The sequence below is a fragment of the Tursiops truncatus genome, chromosome 1 (genome assembly GCF_011762595.2).
Source record: "Tursiops truncatus isolate mTurTru1 chromosome 1, mTurTru1.mat.Y, whole genome shotgun sequence".
NCBI lineage: Eukaryota > Metazoa > Chordata > Mammalia > Artiodactyla > Delphinidae > Tursiops > Tursiops truncatus.
In genome coordinates, this window is record NC_047034.1 from 97,310,353 (window position 1) to 97,319,464 (window position 9,112).

The 9,112-nt window shown below is 37.1% G+C and overlaps 1 long non-coding RNA gene across 2 annotated transcripts in view; it reads left to right on the plus strand.

The window, feature by feature from the left end:
* Positions 1–7,990, plus strand: part of LOC109547436 (uncharacterized) — a 110,216-nt gene extending 102,226 nt beyond the window's left edge. For both annotated transcript variants that reach the window (XR_012334420.1, XR_002173240.3), the window contains 2 exons: positions 995–2,535; positions 6,312–7,990. This is a non-coding gene — a long non-coding RNA (uncharacterized lncRNA). The remainder of the gene's footprint in view (positions 1–994; positions 2,536–6,311) is intronic.
* Positions 7,991–9,112: the final 1,122 nt, after the last annotated feature.

Genomic DNA, 9,112 nt, shown 5'->3' on the forward strand with positions numbered 1-9,112 from the left:
CATTTTTCCTTAAATCTTAATTTGTTTTCTGATCTATGAGTTCGTTTTTCTAGTTGAAGGAATGGAACAATGCCCACAACACAGTGAAAAATGAAGCTTTCAATCATGAATCCCAGTTATTGAGGAAAACAAATGGCAATATGTTTAATAGAATGCCATATCCAAATATGTTGAATGGCTAAATTTCTTAACATTTTAGTCACTAGTATTATTTTCCTATTTTTTTCCTTGTGATTCTTTTTTTTAATTTCTTTTTTCAGTTCTTTTTCTTTGTAATTTTATCAAATATTTTTCTTGTCACCTGGGGAATATGAATTTGACATATAACAAACAAATACCCTTAACACTTATAAAATTGAACTCTATCACAGGAGCATGATTAGTTTAATGTAAAATATAATTACTTAAATATATAAAGCTTTTACCATTTCAAATGACTACATTATTACATAGTACTTTTATGAATGATTCTATATCAAATATATTCAAAATATTTCACATGTTCATTTAATACTAAGAATTATTTTTAGACCTTGGCTATAGCACATAAAAAGTTATTTCTATATTATGTAGATATTTGCTCAAATAATTTCTATAGTGAATCCAGTTCTGAGGAGGATGAGGTAAGCATACTCTACCCTCTCTCTCCAACTGAATGCAAATATTAAACTCTGAACAGAAGATAGAGAGATATAGATAGATAGATAGATAGATAGACAGATAGCTATCTGACACTTAAAATAAATGGTAGCAGAAAGATTTGGGAAGGATTCCAGAATTTGATGTACCACCAAACCAGAGGTAAATATCCCTTTTCCCCCCATCTGTTATCACCTGCCATGGACTCAAAGGCAACTTGAAACCTAGCAGTGCCACCCAGCAGGGATAGAGAAAGCCTCATTTTCTGTACCAAGAGGTTGTAAAGAAGACTCCTAAGGTCCAGAAAGAATAGGATTAAATCCTTTGTTTTCTTTTCTTTCCTCTCCTGTCCCAGCCTCCAGGCAAGACCTCAGTGGCACAGAAGCTGAGCAGGCACCTAAAATACTGAAGGAAGTATTCTTCAGTTCCTTTATTACCAAAGGAGCTGTGATTCAAAGAACTAGAGATGAAGATACTTTGCTTTTTATTCCTTCTTTGTCCTCTTCCTACTAAGCCTCAGCTACAGTATCAATTGTGGAAAGTGGAAAAATAGGGGCACTAAAGGCCTGGCTTTCTGATTAGAAGACCATGAAATGGGGACCCAGAGGACCAGAAAGTATTGAAGAGACCACAGAGAGAAGGGAACTCTAGCAAGATATTGCATAAAATGGTGTGTGAACTACTCACCTCATGCTATGAGCATCATCCTCATGCTATGCATGTGTGAATCTGGTACACAACCAGCATCCCAAAGGCTTTGAGAACTACGGTCAAAACCTCTTCTCAGGTCCAAGACTGGCCACTGAGTTAGTTGTGCAAGAGATTTTCACTGGAACCACAGCCCACAGAAGGTGGGATGGAAACTGTAGCCTGAACCTAAGTAGGCCAATTGCCTAGTAAAACAAAACTAAACAGAAATTTGACTATTATCATAGGATTTAAATAAGACCCAGAGTCTCATAACCTAATATTCAAAATGTCCATGATACAATCCAAATGAAGAATCAGGCATATGAAGAACCAGGAAAATATCAGCTCACAAGCAATAAAAACAATCAACAGATGTCAATGCTGAGAGGACACATATCTTCGAATTATCAGACAAAGTCTTTAAAGCAGCTATTATAACTCTGCCCCCAAGGAGTAAGGCTGAACACTTAAAACAAATGGGAAGATAGAAATTCTCAGCAAAGAAAGATAAGATGTAAAAAAGACTAATAGAAAATTTTAGAACTGAAAAATACAATAACCAAAATAAAAGTGACACAGGAAAGAGTCAGTGACCTTGAAGATAAATCATTAAAAATTATCCAATCTGAATGACAGACAGTAAAAAGATAAAAATAAATAAACAGAGCCTCAGGGACTGGTGGGACAATATCAGAACATCTAGCATTTGTCAATGGAGTCAAAGAAGGAGAGGAGAAAGAATGTGATGCAGAAAACAAATATTCGAACGGCTGAAAATTCCCAACATTTGTTGAAAGGTCTAAATATACAAACTTGAATAACTCAGCAAGTTCTAAAGAGGATAAGCTCAAAAGAATCCATGCCCAGACACATGATAATGAAACTAAAGACCAAACAAACATAGCTAAAAACAGCCAGAGAGAAATGATGCATAACATATAGGTGTTTGATGATTCTAATAACTATGGATTTCTCATCAGCATCCATGTTGATGGGAAGGAAATGGAACATTTTTAAAGTGCTGAAAGTAAAGAACTGTCATCCTAGAATTCTGTGTCCACTGAAAATATATTTTAAGAGTAAAGGTGAAATAAAGATGTTCTCAGATTAAGGAAAACAAAAAGAATTTACTTCCAGTAGACCGGCCAGAAGAAAAATGATACTAGAGAGAAACTTGAAACACCAGGAACAAAGGAAACAGACATGGTAAATATCTGGATAAATATATTAAACTATTTTTTCTTAAATTCTTTAAAATATGTATAATGGGGCTTCCCTGGTGGCGCAGTGGTTGGGAGTCCGCCTGCCGATGCAGGGGACACGGGTTCATGTCCCGGTCCGGGAAGATCCCACATGCCACAGAGCAGCTGGGCCCGTGAACCATGGCTGCTGAGCCTGTGTGTCCGGAGCCTGTGCTCCGCAACTGTAGAGGTCACAACAGTGAGAGGCCCGCGTACTGCAAAAAAAAAAAAATATATATATATATATATGTATAATGGTTGAAAACAAAAATTAACATGGTCAGATAAGCTTTTCTATATATGTAAATGTAATATATATATGAAAACTGCAACATAAAGAGGAAGGTGAAAAGGTCCTACCTATATGGTGGTAAAGTTTCTATATTCCACTTGAAGTGATAAATATTAATTATAAATAGAATGCAAAAAGTTAAGTATCTATATTGTAATCTCTAAGGAAATCACTGGAAAAAAATGTCTACAAATAGATATAATAGAAAACTCAATCAATAAGTTTAAAAATGGAAATTAAAAGATGAAACAATCCAAAACTACCAGGAAAGGAGAGAGAGACAGAGGAAGGAAAATAGAAAAAATAAGAAGAAAACAAATACTAAAATGCTTTACCTAAATTCTAACAATTCGAAGCACATGTCAATAATTACATTATATGTAAATGGTTTAAACACACCAACTAAAAAGACAGATTGCTGGGTGAATGGAGCCATTTTCAAAAGGTTACATGCTGTATAATTCCATTTATATGACATTCTAGAAAAGACAAAACTACAGTGATGGAAAACAGATCAGTGGTTGCAAGGGGTAGGCATGGGGGGAGGGTGTGACTATAAAGGAATAGCAACAGAGTTTTGGGAGTGATGACTCTGTTCTATATCTAAATTGTGGTGGTGGTTACATAAAACTATACATGTGTTAATATCCATAGAATTATTTACCAAAAGAAGGTCAGTTTTACTATATGCAAATTAAAAAAACAAAATTAAAAATAATATCTATATACTTAATCTTTGCTGTATGCCAGTCACTGTCCTTTAAAACATAATTTTGTATAATCTTTAGAACAATGTAGAACTAGATAGATTCTTCTCTATTTCACAAGTGATGAAAATTAATAATTGAATGCCTTACTAAAGTTCAGTAAATGACTCACTGAAGAGTAAACAATTAGAAGTCCACAGCAGAATACAATCAAAATCTTTCTGATTCAAAAATCTTATTCTCTGTTTGATGATGCTTATTTTCTCAGAAGCAGTGGTCCACATCTAAAATTGGGAAAAAAAAATGTTATTATCACACATATTAGAAAACAGAGAAACAAAGACATTATAACACAACAAGCATATTTTCTGCTAATTATTTTTATTTATTTTGCTGTGCTTTGTTTAAAGATAAAGTTTCTGTAGGATACTAGTAGTGTAGGAAGAAACTGTTCATTCATTTAATAAATATTTACTGAATATATATGCAAAACATACTGTGCACTATATTTGATTCAAAAATGAATCAGATACAGATCATATTCTCAAGGTGCTTATGATCTACAATGGAAATTAGAACACGTATATGGACAATGTTAAGTGTCTGTTCTGACTGTATCTCCATGAGTAACAAACCACACCACAACTTAGAGATTTTTAGTAACTTAAAACAAAATTGTATTATTCTGACAGTGACATTTATGAACTGGGATCAGCTGGGTGGTTTTGACTTGGGATCTCTGATGTCGTCCACACTCTCTTGAGTTGAGCTGGAGATATCTGAAGGTTCCAGTGGACTGAATTTCCAAGATGCATCATTCACATGGCTAGCAATTGATTCTGGCTGTTGGCAGGAAGTTCAGCAGGGGCTATCCATAGGAATGCCTACACATGGCCTCACCATGTGTCTTGAGCCTCTCATAGCATGGCAGCTGAATTCCAAGAGTGAGTGTTCCAAGAAGCCCAGGTATAGCTACGAGACTTCTTAAGACATAGTTTCAGAAATAACACAGAATCATTTCCTATACATTCTATTGGTCAGTTCTGAGTCAGACAGATTTAAGTGGAGGGGACTGAATAGGGTCATGAATATTGAGAGGTGTGGCTCATTTTCAGACTATTTTCGTAAACTACCACTCTCTGCCCTTTGGTCCCCAGTAAGCCACGTCTCTAATACATGCAAAATTTACTCATCTCCCACCCAAGACCTGTGAAGTCTCATCCTATTACCACACTGGCTCAAACTTGAAGTTGAGGAACTTATTTAAACTGGGTCAAGTTACATCATTCTGTTTGATCTTAAGGCCTATGAAATAATGACAACAAGTTATCTGTCTCCCACAGTAATAACATATTTTGTATGCTGTGTGTGGGGAAGATACGTACAGTATACACATCTGACATAAAATGGTGACAAGTATGAGATACCCACAATAGACACCTTCAAAAAGAGGGTCAGAGACAGAAGTATCCATGCAATTCCAAAATGCAGGCCAGCACAAGTTATCAATTCCTTGACTAGAGAGCAGTTGTGCTCCCTGGGAGTGATTCTCCACTCTTTACTGTGAGTTACCCTTCACTCTTTACTGTAAATGGCCTATGTTTGCCATTGAGTAACTTTCTCAGCCTTCTCTACCTGGAGCCTTAATGACTCTTTTCACTTTGAACTGTCCTTAGAACAGCAGTCCATGCTGGTGGTGCTTCTGCCAACACAATTTTCTTCAAACTTCATGATTTTTTTTTTCTTTTTTTTTTTTTTTGTGGTACGCGGGCCTCTCACTGTTGTGGCCTCTCCCGTTGCAGAGCACAGGCTCCGGACACGCAGGCTCAGCGGCCATGGCTCACGGGCCCAGCCGCTCCGCGGCATGTGGAATCTTCCCGGACCGGGGCACGAACCCGTGTCCCCTGCATCGGCAGGTGGACTCTCAACCACTGCGCCACCAGGGAAGCCCAAACTTCATGAGTTTTTAATGAATCTTATTAAGGTTCTGTCTAGACAAAAAGAGAAGGAAAAAAATCCTCACCCACAAATTTCTTTGAAATAGTTTATTTTCTGCCTTTGGTTGAGAATCATTGTAATGAGGGACAATGCCCTTAAGGTTCTTCTAGGCATGCCGTAAATCTTTCTGGTGTGTTCTAAAGGAGCTTCCAGCCACACCCTTGATTTCAGCTTTACTCTGGGGCTACAGTTTACTGCAATGCCCTGGATTTGATATATGCCTTAAGGCATTTCTTACTTTGAGACTCTTTTGCTGGTTACAAAGAGACAGGATGAGAAACAGTTGTGTGTTTTTTTTTTTGTTTTTTTTTTTTAACCGAGTGACTCCTAAGTCCTTTATATTTCCTATAGGTTTGTTAGAAATTGAATAGGACTCTTTTTAGTTCACCTCTTCTATAGCCATACCTTATCATAATACAGCTAAAAGAAACTAGTTGGCGCTTTCAGCATATGCCCTAGAATCTCCTTACCCAAATTCGCCAATTTTTAGATATGTTTAGCGTTTGCAAGGCTCTGAAATGTTTATAACTGAATAGAAAAGATCCTCTCTTTAGGTTCCAATGACAATTTTTTGTCTTTCAAGTGTTCCCTATCTCTTTAAGGCTTTTGTAGTTTTCACCTACCATAAGATTTTGGGTCATTTTTGGCTATAACACAGTCTAAACTCTCCTAAATGCTACACATATCTCATCTCATTTGATTTTCACAAGAAGCTTATTAACAAAGATGTGTCTTTTATTCCAGTACATGGCTAATCAAGAGGTGGCTGGGGGTTCTGCCTACACCATTATTGTCCTCACTATCTGGAAAAGCCAGCATCTGGAACATTTCTAGGTATGTGGCAGAGGGAAAAGAGTGCTCCAGAGGATTGCATACAGACAAGTAAATGCTCAGCACAAAAGTGACACATGTCATTTCCCTTCACAAGTCATTAGCTAATGACAGCAACATGGCCATATCGAGTTCAGCAAGGTGGGAAACTACAATCTTATCACATACTCAGAAGGAGAGAGAGAAATAAGTATTTGTGACCAGCTCAAATGACTAACACCTCATGAAAAGTTCGTAATACAGTTCTTATCATAAAATGGATGCTCAACAAATAGTAACTATTGCAGCTGTTATCATTATGGTTATTGCATCTGCTATGGTCTACTTTTAGGCCTGCATTCTGCTGACCATCTGTCCACTTGTAACCTTGCGATATAATATAAAATAAATGGAATTGGTGTCTGAGAACAAACTTGGCCATTTACCAACTGTAAAAGTGGGCAAAACATTTGATTTCCATGTACCTCCATTTAAAATTTATTTTGCTCATTTTAAAGCATGATACAAATGTAGGTCAATCCATGAGAGGCTGAGTCATGCCTCAACCTTGAGGCTCAGCCTAATTTGGGACCTATCCTCCCCAGTGTAACTGTTGCCTCCCGTGAAATTCTGGGGTAAGTCAATTCTGCACCCTTTCAAAGAAACAACACTGCCCACTAGAATGCCTCTTCCCATACATCTCCAGGCAATGTCCCGAATACTACCCATCACAAATTATCTCTTTCCAGGCTCAGTGTTATTCCACTATGCCTGAAAGGATTCCCTAAAACTGATTCCTTTTATTGTGAGTAAATTTCTCAGTAATCTTGGCTTCATTATGATAGTTCTAGTTGACGTACTTTAGACCTTTCTTGACTGTAGCACCTGATACAGTTTTCCAGTCCAATTCACCTCCTGGCATCATCTTTTTTCACATCAATGTTCTCACCATTTCTTCTAATACCGTGACTCCACTGTTCTTTGCAAACCTCCATCATCTTCAATTTAACTTATTTACTTTCATCTTCCTTCAATTCCAAAGACCATATCATCAGCCTTCCTGTCAAAGCATCAACAAAGCCACTTAAAATTACAACTATGCTATGAAAGCTAAATGTATTCTGCAATGACTGTGAATATTAAAGGGTTGACCTAATTGGAGAGGTAAAGGGAGGTTTTCCCTGTGAAAGCATGATTAAGCTAAATTCTGAAGAAAAAGTGAGAAAAAATTATGTCTGCTACTGTTTAGAGTTGCTCCAATTCCATTATCTCAATTCCGAGTTTCTATTTGACCACAGTCATATTACCTTCTAATGGTGCTGTATATTATGTTTCCAAATCTTTGTTCTTATTTCAAACTTCAGACTTTTTAAACATTTTTGCTTTTTCCTTGTATACCTTCCACTTGCCTACCTACTCAAAATTGGCTTCTATTATCAACAATGTCATGTTACACACTAGAATATTCCAACATGTTGATTTTACTTTCAATCTCCATGTTTTATAACCAATCTAATGTTTCCACCCTGCTCACAATTACTCTTTCATTATATCAGCTTATTTCTTTATAGTAAGTCAAAATCTAAAATTACATTTATTTATTTACTTATTTATTTGGGGGCATCTGCTTACTTTTTTTTTTTTTTTTTTTTTTCTGTACGCGGGCCTCTCACTGTTGTGGCCTCTCCCGTTGCAGACCACAGGCTCCGGACGCGCAGGCCCAGCGGCCATGGCTCACGGGCCCAGCCGCTCCGTGGCATGTGGAATCTTCCCGGACCGGGGCACGAACCCGTGTCCCCTGCATCGGCAGGCGGACTCTCAATCACTGCACCACCAGGGAAGCCCTGCTTACATTTTTGACATGGGATTGCCAGCATCTAGAATATTTCCTGGCGTAAAGCAGGTAGTCAATAAATGCTTGTTGAATGAATGAACAAATGAATGTTCTTTCCAGATTTCTTTCACAGAGAAAGTGGAGAAATCTTGATGATTGAGAGTACTATAAATTTAAGCAATCTAACTCAGTTTGCTTTTTTAAATCACCTGTTAAGTCTCCCTTACATTTCCTATAGCATTTGTTCCTAGCAACCATTCCTGCCACTCTCACTTTCAACAGATAACTTCTAACTTGCTAAGATCCAAATGAGCTCTTGCAAATAGCTTTCTTTTTTGATTTCCTCAGTATTCTAGCATCAGTCTTGTTTGAACCATTCTCTTTAAATGACTGGAACAGATTAAATCAATTTGATATAATGAACTCAGCTTTCACTCATTCATTTACTAGCTTATTTATCAAAAATGTTTTGATGTTCCTTCGTCTAGAACAACAGGGTTTATCCCTGCCATTAAGAGGCTCAGAGAAGGGTCATGTTCTGTGATAACTGCATGTTCAAGGGCCTGCAAGTTCTGTCTGGTGTCTTTTTCTCTACATCCACTGCTCTTGTTTTTCTCCTTTTTACTTGCTGTGCCCTCATCCATGTATTATCCATGCACTCTCCAGCAGAACTTTCTGAGATGAAGAAAATATTTTGTTTTTGCACCATCCAATACGGTAGCCACTAGCCTCACCTAGCTCTAGTGCACTTGAAGCATGGATAGTGACACTGAAAACTGAATTTTAAATTTTATTTAATATTAATTTAAATTTAGATTTAAACTTAAATACACATATAATTACTACTGTATTAGATAGCACTTCTCTAGCCACTGTGGTGTTTTATCAGCTCTATTAGTTC